Source organism: Elephantulus edwardii, unplaced genomic scaffold, assembly GCF_000299155.1.
Source record: "Elephantulus edwardii isolate Elephantulus edwardi_28Jun2011 unplaced genomic scaffold, EleEdw1.0 scaffold00046, whole genome shotgun sequence".
In the NCBI taxonomy this organism is placed as follows: Eukaryota; Metazoa; Chordata; class Mammalia; order Macroscelidea; family Macroscelididae; genus Elephantulus; species Elephantulus edwardii.
Window position 1 is genome coordinate 2,568,421 of NW_006399796.1, and position 9,033 is coordinate 2,577,453.

At 36.6% G+C, this 9,033-nt stretch overlaps 1 pseudogene; it reads right to left on the bottom strand.

The window, feature by feature from the left end:
* Window positions 1–6,135: 6,135 nt before the first annotated feature.
* On the bottom strand, window positions 6,136–7,419 carry LOC102865648 (annotated as a pseudogene).
* Between the last annotated feature and the right edge of the window lie 1,614 nt (window positions 7,420–9,033).

Below are 9,033 nucleotides of genomic sequence, written 5' to 3' on the forward strand. Positions count from 1 at the left end.
ATCCATCTAACATTAGCTACAATATCCCTAGTATCATGACCCTTTCTAAACCCAGCCTGGACTTCTGGCAGTTCTCTGTTGATATGCTGTTCCAGTAGTTTTTGGATAATCTTCAGTAGAATCTTGCTTGCATGTGGAATCAATGATATCATTCTATAGTTTCCACACTGTTGGGTCACCGTTCTTTGGAATAGGATTAGATGATTTAATCACTAAAAATGTAAATTATCTAGTAGAATCTCTAAGTCTCAGACTCACAATCTGAATAATGAGAATAATAATATTTATTTCATAAGATTTTTTAAAAGAATCAAATAAAACAATGGATGCCAAGCGTGTTATAAATTCTTGAAATGCTATTTAGTATGTGAAACACTGCTATAAATTAGAGGCATATGACAGATGACTAGACAATATTTAAACATAAACGACAACATCGTAAGCATTCAGTAAATAGTTGTGGAACTAACAATGTAAAATAGTCAATATATTATTAATCTAAAAAGAAAAACTGAATAGAAAGGGATATAGTATATGTGATTCCTAAATACATACTAATATTCTGGGGTTGTTGTGTAGTGTTGGAACTGACTCATAGCTGCCCCTTTGGCAGCATTTCAGAGGCAGTAAATCACAGGAGAGGAGATTGCTCATCCTTCTCTAGAGGAACAGCTGGTGGCCTCAAATCGCTTGCCTTAAGGATTGCAACGCAGCTTCTTGCCAATAGGCCACCAGTGTTGACAAAGTTAATTCACTGGAAAATTAAACACAAGCACACAAATTGAAAGTAAGATTTTTTTTTTGGTTAACCTTAATTTTTAGAAATATTAACATCTTACATGATAATACTTAGATAGCTGGTGGCTCTGGTGTCATTTAGCAGAGTCTAAATACACCACCTCCATCTTTCATTCTTTATTCTTGTGTGTGTGTGTGTGTGTGTGTGTGTGTGTGTGTCTGTGTGTGTCTGTGTGTGTGTGTGTGTCTATCTACTCACCATTCCTAGATAATCAAGTACATATACTTCTATTTTAGACTAACTGTTTTAATTAAAGTAATAGTTTAGTTTTATATCATGTGTTGTAAAAAAATTGTATAAATCCCATACTCTAACAGTACTATAGTCCCAAAGAAAATAGTCACAAAGAGAATAGACAGAGGAAGGTCACCTTCAGGAGTAGTAACTGATTTCCAATGGACAGACCTCATTCTTTCTCCACTAAGAGCAAATCCAGAAATAGGGTCGACCAGATGCTATATGAGACCTGTGCATGAGCAAGAGTCACAGAAAATAATCAGGTGTCCACCATAAGAAATACTTAATTCTTAGATTCCTTATTGAAAAATAAAGTCTTTACATAGGCTTCCTTAAAGGGAAGCACAGAAGCAGATCACCTTCCCAATAACTTGCGAATTATGGTCCTTATTTTTTTCTAGTCCTATAAAAACCAATTTAAAAGTATGTTCTCAGGAAAGAAAATATTAATTTATTTGTTTACAAAACTATTTGTGTTTCTACTATATACTATATGGTAAGTATATGTTAAGAAACAAGTCTTAACAGTAATCCAAAAAGTACTCAATAATCCAAAAGCATGTTAGCTTCTTTTCAAATACTAGGGAAATTCTTTTTTCTCTTATTACCATTTAGATAGAGAAGTGCCGAAGTAATGCTGACTTGCTTACAAATATCTTTAATAACTTTTAGTGAAGCAGTTTCTTCAAAACCCTAATTTCCCTTTGGGATGTAGACATTAAGGGAAAAAATACAAACCCAACAGCATCCACACACAAAAGAATAGTCAGAAAAACTGAAAATTCACATCCTGAAGTACGGGTTGTAGAACAACCTATAGCATAAAATCCAAAAAGACAGGTTCCTGCTTGTAAATAAAAGACTTGACCATTAATTTATCTGAAAAATAGGGCATTAAACCTCTGGTTTCAAAGCAAATTTCAGAGTCTTTCTGACATCTATTTTGTCATTTTCTTCCTTGTGTTTGCAATGACCTTTTGCTTTACTCACAAAGGATGTCCTTGATGTCAGCCCACAACTCATCCGTTCTTCAGTCATTAGTCTTCAATGTATCAACTCTAAAGATGATTTTTAAATTCAGTTGAGACATACACAGACAATATTATGTTTCTTGTGGGCTTATTTTCGTTTTTATTCAACTCTGATTTGAACTTACATGTGAGTACTTGACGGTCTGTTCCACAATCAGTTTTTGACCTTTTGTTGATTGCTAGTCTTGAGCTCCTCAACTGTGTCTTTGTGCATATGTGGGCAATCTACAACATATACAATATATACACCTGTGTAGTCTGTGAGCTGTATATGTTGTTGTTGTTATGTGCCTTAAAGTTGCTTGTGACTCATAGCAACCCTTTGTAGAGCTCTAAACTCTGCTCTATCCTGTGCCAACCTTATTTTCTCTGACACATCTACCCCCACTGCCCCAATCCGTCTCATCGAAGATCTTCCTCTCCTGCATTGCCCCTCGACCCTCCCCAGCATGTCTCTTTCAAAGTACCCATCCCTCTTTGTAACATGTCAAAAGTAAGTCAGAAAAACTTTCAGAATCCTTGCGTCCAAGAAGCCACCTTCTCCAGGACGAACCTATTTGTTCTCCTAGCAGTCCATCATATACTTAATACTCTTCTCCAGCATCACAGCTCAAAGGCATTAATTCTCTACCTATCATCGCTGCTCATTGTCCAGCTCTATGATGCATAGCAAACACTCTAGAAGACTATGGCCTGGATCAGACACGCCTTAGTCTCCAGACGGATTTCATTGTTATTCAGTGCTCTGAAGAGGTCCCTAACAGCCAACTTTCACAATGCAATTGTTGTTGTTGTTGTTGTTGTTATGTGCCGTCGAGTCATTTGTGACTCATAGCGACACTATGTACAACAGCCCTAAACCCTGCTCTATCCTATGCCAATTGTACTGCCTCTGACACACCCATCCAAATTACCCCAGTCACTGAATCAATCCACCTCATAGAGGGTCTTCCCCTACTGTGCTGTGTCTCCACATTCCCAAGCGTGAAATCCCTCTCCAAGGACCTGTCCCTCCTTACAACATGTCCAAAGTACGTCAGACGAAGCCCCAGAATCCTTGCCTCCAAGGAGTAGCCTGGTTTAACCCTCTCCAGAGTGAATCTGTTTGTTTTCTTGGCAGTCCAGGGTACATTCAATACTCTTCTCCAGCACAACAGCTCAAAGAAATCACTTCTCCTTCTACCCTCCCTAGTCATTGTCCAACTCTCTGATGCATAACAAGTGATTGCAAAGAGCATGACCTGTATCAGGCACACCTTAATCTCCAGAGATACACCGTTGCTCTTGAGTACTTTAAGAGGTCCCTAACAGCAGACTTTCCCATCGCGATACATTTTCTTATTTCCTGGTTACTGGTGCCAAGAGTGTTGACCTTGGAGCCAAGCAAACTGAAGCTGTGAACAATCTCAATCTCTTCGCCATCCATCCTGATGCTGCCAATTGGTCCAGTGGTGAGAATCTTTGTCTTCTTGACATTGAGCCTCTGTCTATACTAAAGGCTGCAGTCCTTGACCCTCTGCAGCAAGTGCATGAGGTCCTCCTCAGTTTCAGCAAGCAGGGTTGTGTCATCTGCATAACGCAGATTGTTAATAGATCTTTCACCAATCCTGACACCACACTTCTCCTCATACAGTCCAGCCTCTCGGGTAATCTGTTCTGCATACGTGTTGAAAAGGTATGGAGATAGGATACATCCCTGGCGTACATCCTTCCCAATTTTGAACCATGCAGTGTTACCCTGCTCTGTTCTGACAACTGCCTCTTGGTCCAAGCATAGGTTTCACATTAGCACAATTAAATGTTCTGGGATTCTCAGAGTCATCCACAGTTTGTTATGATCCACGCAGTCAAATGCCTTTGCATAATCAATGAAACACTGATAGACAATCTTCCTTGTTTCCTCAAGATCATTGAGAACACCAGTTCTAAATCTACTAGTTAAAAGAAAGAGATACTACCACACTGGATTAAGAAGGCAGAAACTAGTTATGTGTTACCTAGAAGACATTCACTTTAAGTAGAAATACAGGCATAACTTAAAGTACTATTGTTTTTGTTGATAGCCATCGCGTCAAGCACAACTCATGGTTCTATGAACAACAGACCTAAAAGACTTACAGTACAAAGACACAATACAGATTGTTGATGGGTCTCTCTTGATGCCACATTTCTCTTCCCGGATAATCTATTCTGTATATAGTTTGAAAAGATATGGAGATAGGACACATACTGTATGCATACATTTCCCAATCTTGAATCATGCAGTGTTTCCTTGCTCTTTTCTGACAACTGCCTCTTCTTGGTCCAAGTACGGGTTTCACATAAGTACAATAATTTTTTCTGGGATTCCCATTCTTCTCAGAGTCAGTCACCATTTGTTGAGACCCACACAGTCAAATCCCTTTGCATAGTCAATGAAACATAGACATTCCTCTAGTACTCTCTGCTTTCAGTCAAGAAAGTTTGAGTCACTACGTGGAAGATGAAAATGTGAGGAAATATAGGGTGGTTTTCATAGTCAAGAAAGTTATTTCTAGATCTGTCTTGAAATAAAATATTGTAAGTGACAAGATAATATTCATATGCATACAATGAAGTCCAGTGAATACCACTATCATTCAAATATATGCACCAACAAACAGGGCCAGTGACGAAGAAATAGAAGATTTCTACCAACATTTACAGTCAGAGATTGCTCAAACATGCAATCAAGATACAGTAATCATAATGGATGACTGGAATACGAAAGTTAGTAATACAGAAGAAGGATCAGCAGTTGAAAAACACGGACTTGGTGACAAAAATGAAGCCGGAGACAGAATGATAGAATTTTGCTCAATCAATGATGTATTCATTGCAAATATATTTTATATGAAACACAAGCGCAGGCTATACACATGGATTTCACCTGATGGTATGCACAGGAATCAGATCAATTACATCTGTGGAGAGAATCACTGGAGAAGCTCAATATCAGCTGTGAAAGCTAGGTCAGATGCCGATTGTGGAACAGACCACCAACTATTCGTATGTAAGTTCAAGCTGAAGCTGAGGAAAATTAAATCAAGTCCACAGAAATAAAAATTTTATCTTGAGACTATCCCCCTTGAATTTCAAAACCATCTCAGGAACAGGTTTGAGGCCTTGGACATTAATGAGTGAAAACCGTATGAGCTGTGGAAAGATGTCAAGAATATCATCCAGAATGAATGCGAAAAGTCATTACAAAGATAGAGGAGGAAGAAAAGACCAAGATGGATGTCAGAAGACACTCTAAATATTACACTGGAGTGCCAAGAAGCCAAAGCAAAGGGAAGAAATAAAGATTTAAGGAGCTGAACAGAAGATTCCAGACGACGGCACAAGAAAATAAAGTATTACAATGAACTGTGCAAGGAGCTTGAGTCAGAAAATTCAAAGGGCTGAACTTGCTCAGCATTTCTTAAGCTCAAGGAGAACAAATTCAAGCCTCAAATTGCAATACTTAAGGATATTTTCGGTAGACTGTTAAATGATCCAGGAAGCATAAAAACAAGATGGAAAGGCTATACAGACTCATTGTACCAAAAGGAATCAGTGAACACAGAAAAATTTCATGAAACAACATATGAACAAGAACCTGTGGTGATAAAGGAAGAAGTTCAAGCTGTTCTGAAAAAATTGGAAAAATACAAGACCACTGGAATTCATGCCATACCGATTGACATATTTCAACAGATGCTGCCTTGGATGTTCTCACCAAGTTGTGCCAAGAAATTTGGAGGACAACCACCTGGCCTACCGACTGAAAGAGATCTATAGTTGTTTCCATTCCAAAGAAAGATGATCCAACAGAGCATGGAAATTATCAAGCAGTATTACTGATATCACATGCAAGCAAAATTCTGCTGAAGATTATCCATAAATGACTGGAACAGCACATCAACAAATAACTGCCTGAAGTGCAGGCTGGACTTAGAAGAGGCCGGTGCACTAGAGATGTTATAGCTAATGTCAGATGGACTTTGGCTGAAAGCAGAGAGTACATGTTATGTACATTTTTTAAAAAAAATTACACATATGAAAAACTCAAGTTCCAAACTATTCAGGAAAGGTGTTTAGATAACACTTACAGAACTGACTTAGCAACTTTTTCTTTAGCAGAGTTTTGAATCCTCATTAATGGTTTTTAGTAAATTAAACAGCTCCTGTTTGGTTTTCTTCTGTGAATTGTTGAGTTAGTCACTTTGTTCAGTCCTCTGGCAGTAAATACATCCTGTCTCACTCTTTAGATCTCTTCCTTCCTCTATGTCCATGAGTTTAACACTGACAATTTTATGTAGAGTGGCATGAATCATAAAAGCATAGTTTTGATAATCTATTAAAAAGAGTACAACGAGGTCAGTCTTGCCTTTGGATAAGCTTTTATTGTCAAAATTGCTTTTGAGAATATCCATTTGACAAGTTTGTGTTGTAACTTTCTGTTACTTAAAATCAGAAGGATGTGCTGCAACAGCCATGAAATGCAGTAGTACTCTAAATTCTTCTCCTTGAGGAATTCTAAAGCTTTAGAAAGAGCTGAGTAGCTTCTAATGCTATTTCAGTCTTTACATTAACCAGGAGTTCTGCGATTCCATTATGAACATCAGGTAAGTTATTTAAGAGAGGTCCCTTACTATTATAATATTTGCCAATGGTATCAAACAGAAGTTCTTTCTCCATATCTGTTCTTTCTGGTTCCTCAGGAATGTTCCTAATTATGTCCACCATCCTCCGGTCTGGAAGGTATTCCAAGCAGTCAACTACTGCAGAAAGCCATTTATCCTCCTGAGAGTCACTATAAGCCTTGAGAATCCCTCAATCCAGGTAGCTACTGTTGTAGATCAAGTTAAACTTCTTAGGCTGAGGAATTTAAGATATAATCTTTTGCTATTTTAGTAAGGAATTAAGAAGTGAAAAGTCTACAAATTTTAATAGATACCTAATAATTTCTTCTTGCCATACTTCATTAATGATTTCTGGAGACAAGGTGCAGAGAGATTGGCATGAGGGGAGTCAGCTGGATTTAAACTTAGATTTTCCCACAGATCCTCTAACTTGCTGGTTTGATGTCAGGGGAATTAATAAAGCTTTTGTGTATCCAAAAAGCGAGTGGTGTTTGTTGTCTTTGTCTAATTAGCTGTTTTGTTTAGGAATCATTGTGAATCTATAAAGGCTGCAACTGCTCTCTTCAAATGTAGGTTTCTTGTCTTTTCCAAAAACTCTGGTGGGAATGGCTTCAAATACTTTGTAGTCCATATGTGCTTGATGCATGATCACCAGTTTAGCCTGAGGAATATCTACATCCCCAAAGTACTTATTCTGAATTATATGAGAAAAATGACATTATGTTGTATAAATTTAATTACTATTGAACTATGCTAGCCATTACCTTGTCTTTCCAGATCCCCACCATATCTAGAATAATTAATTAATATTCATATGTACTAACAACAGAGTTTCAGAAGACATAAAGTAAATGCTTACAATGAGATTGTTTCAAGTCTATCAGAATGATTATAAATTAATAAAAGCAAGCATATACAGGATGGTGATGATTGTTGTATGCCATCAAGTCATAACCAATCCATAGATGACCCTCTAGTGGGTTTTCAGAAACAGTAAATTGCATGGGATGAGATTTTCCATCCTTTTCTTATAGAACATCCTGTGGATTCAAACTGTCTGCCTTTGAGATTGCAGCACAGCTTTTAAGTACTATGCCACCAGTACTCTCTATACCAAGCATTAGTGACCAGGTATATTAGCTGAACTTTCTTCACTTCTCGTGGAAATATACAATAAAGTAATAATGTTGGAAACTGCTCCAATGTGTTTTAAAAGTTAAACATAGAGTCATACTATGGTGCAGCTGTTCCACATCTAGATATTTAAGTAAGGGACTAGAAATTAACTGTCTATATAATACCTTGGACACAAATGTTCATAAAAACCTCATTTAAAGTGACAAAAATGAAAGCCAATATAAATGTTCATCAATATTTGAAATTACAAACAAAATTTTAATTTATCCTCATAACGGAAAACTTTTGGACAAAGAAGAACTATTGGTATGTAGTAGAAAATAGATGAATCTCAAAAGAATTGTTATGAAAAAATCAGATGAAAATAATACATACTGCTTGCTTCTATTTATATAAGATTTTGAAAATGCAAACTAACAGAAACATCTGAAAATGCAAGCTAATATGTAGTGACAGTAAGCATGCGAATAATTCCCTGGGGCAGATTGGGTAGAGGCATGAGGAGTAGATTATAATAAAACATGATGAAACTTTGGGGCTTTTGAATAATTTCATAATCTTGCTTTCAAGATGGTGATTCCACGGCAAAACATATATGAATCCATGGTGTAAGTAAGACCAATTTATCATGAATTAATTGTGCTTAAAAAAACTTAGCAAACACAGTCATTCCAATTTTACTTAAAATTTCCTCTAAACCTAAGCCATAAATATATGAATATCCAGGGCATTAACACATTAACAAAACTAAGTGGTTTACAGTCTAGATATTCAGTCTTTTTACTAAGTTCAATTTGTGGCAATGTTATCTCTCTGCTTAGAATAAGTTCTTCCACTGACTGCTTTCTATTATGGATGGTTTTGACTCCCTAACTACTTCTTTACCATTTACCTAAAAGCTATCTGAATTCTGTGATGAACTTTCATGCTGTTTATTCTCTTGGAGAAATGAGAAAGTAGGCCTTAAAGAGATAATGTTTTATAAAGACAGATTTAGAGATCTGAATACTTGCTTCTAATTTTATCCCTAAAACAAAATATAATTCTCGGTTAATAACATTACACATCTATTGTACTAATAAAATCTATAAGTTTAAAAAATTTAACAAATTTTAAGCATATTTCCAATTTTAAAAGCAGATGATTTAGAGCAATAGTTATTCATATTCCCTTTTGCTCTCTA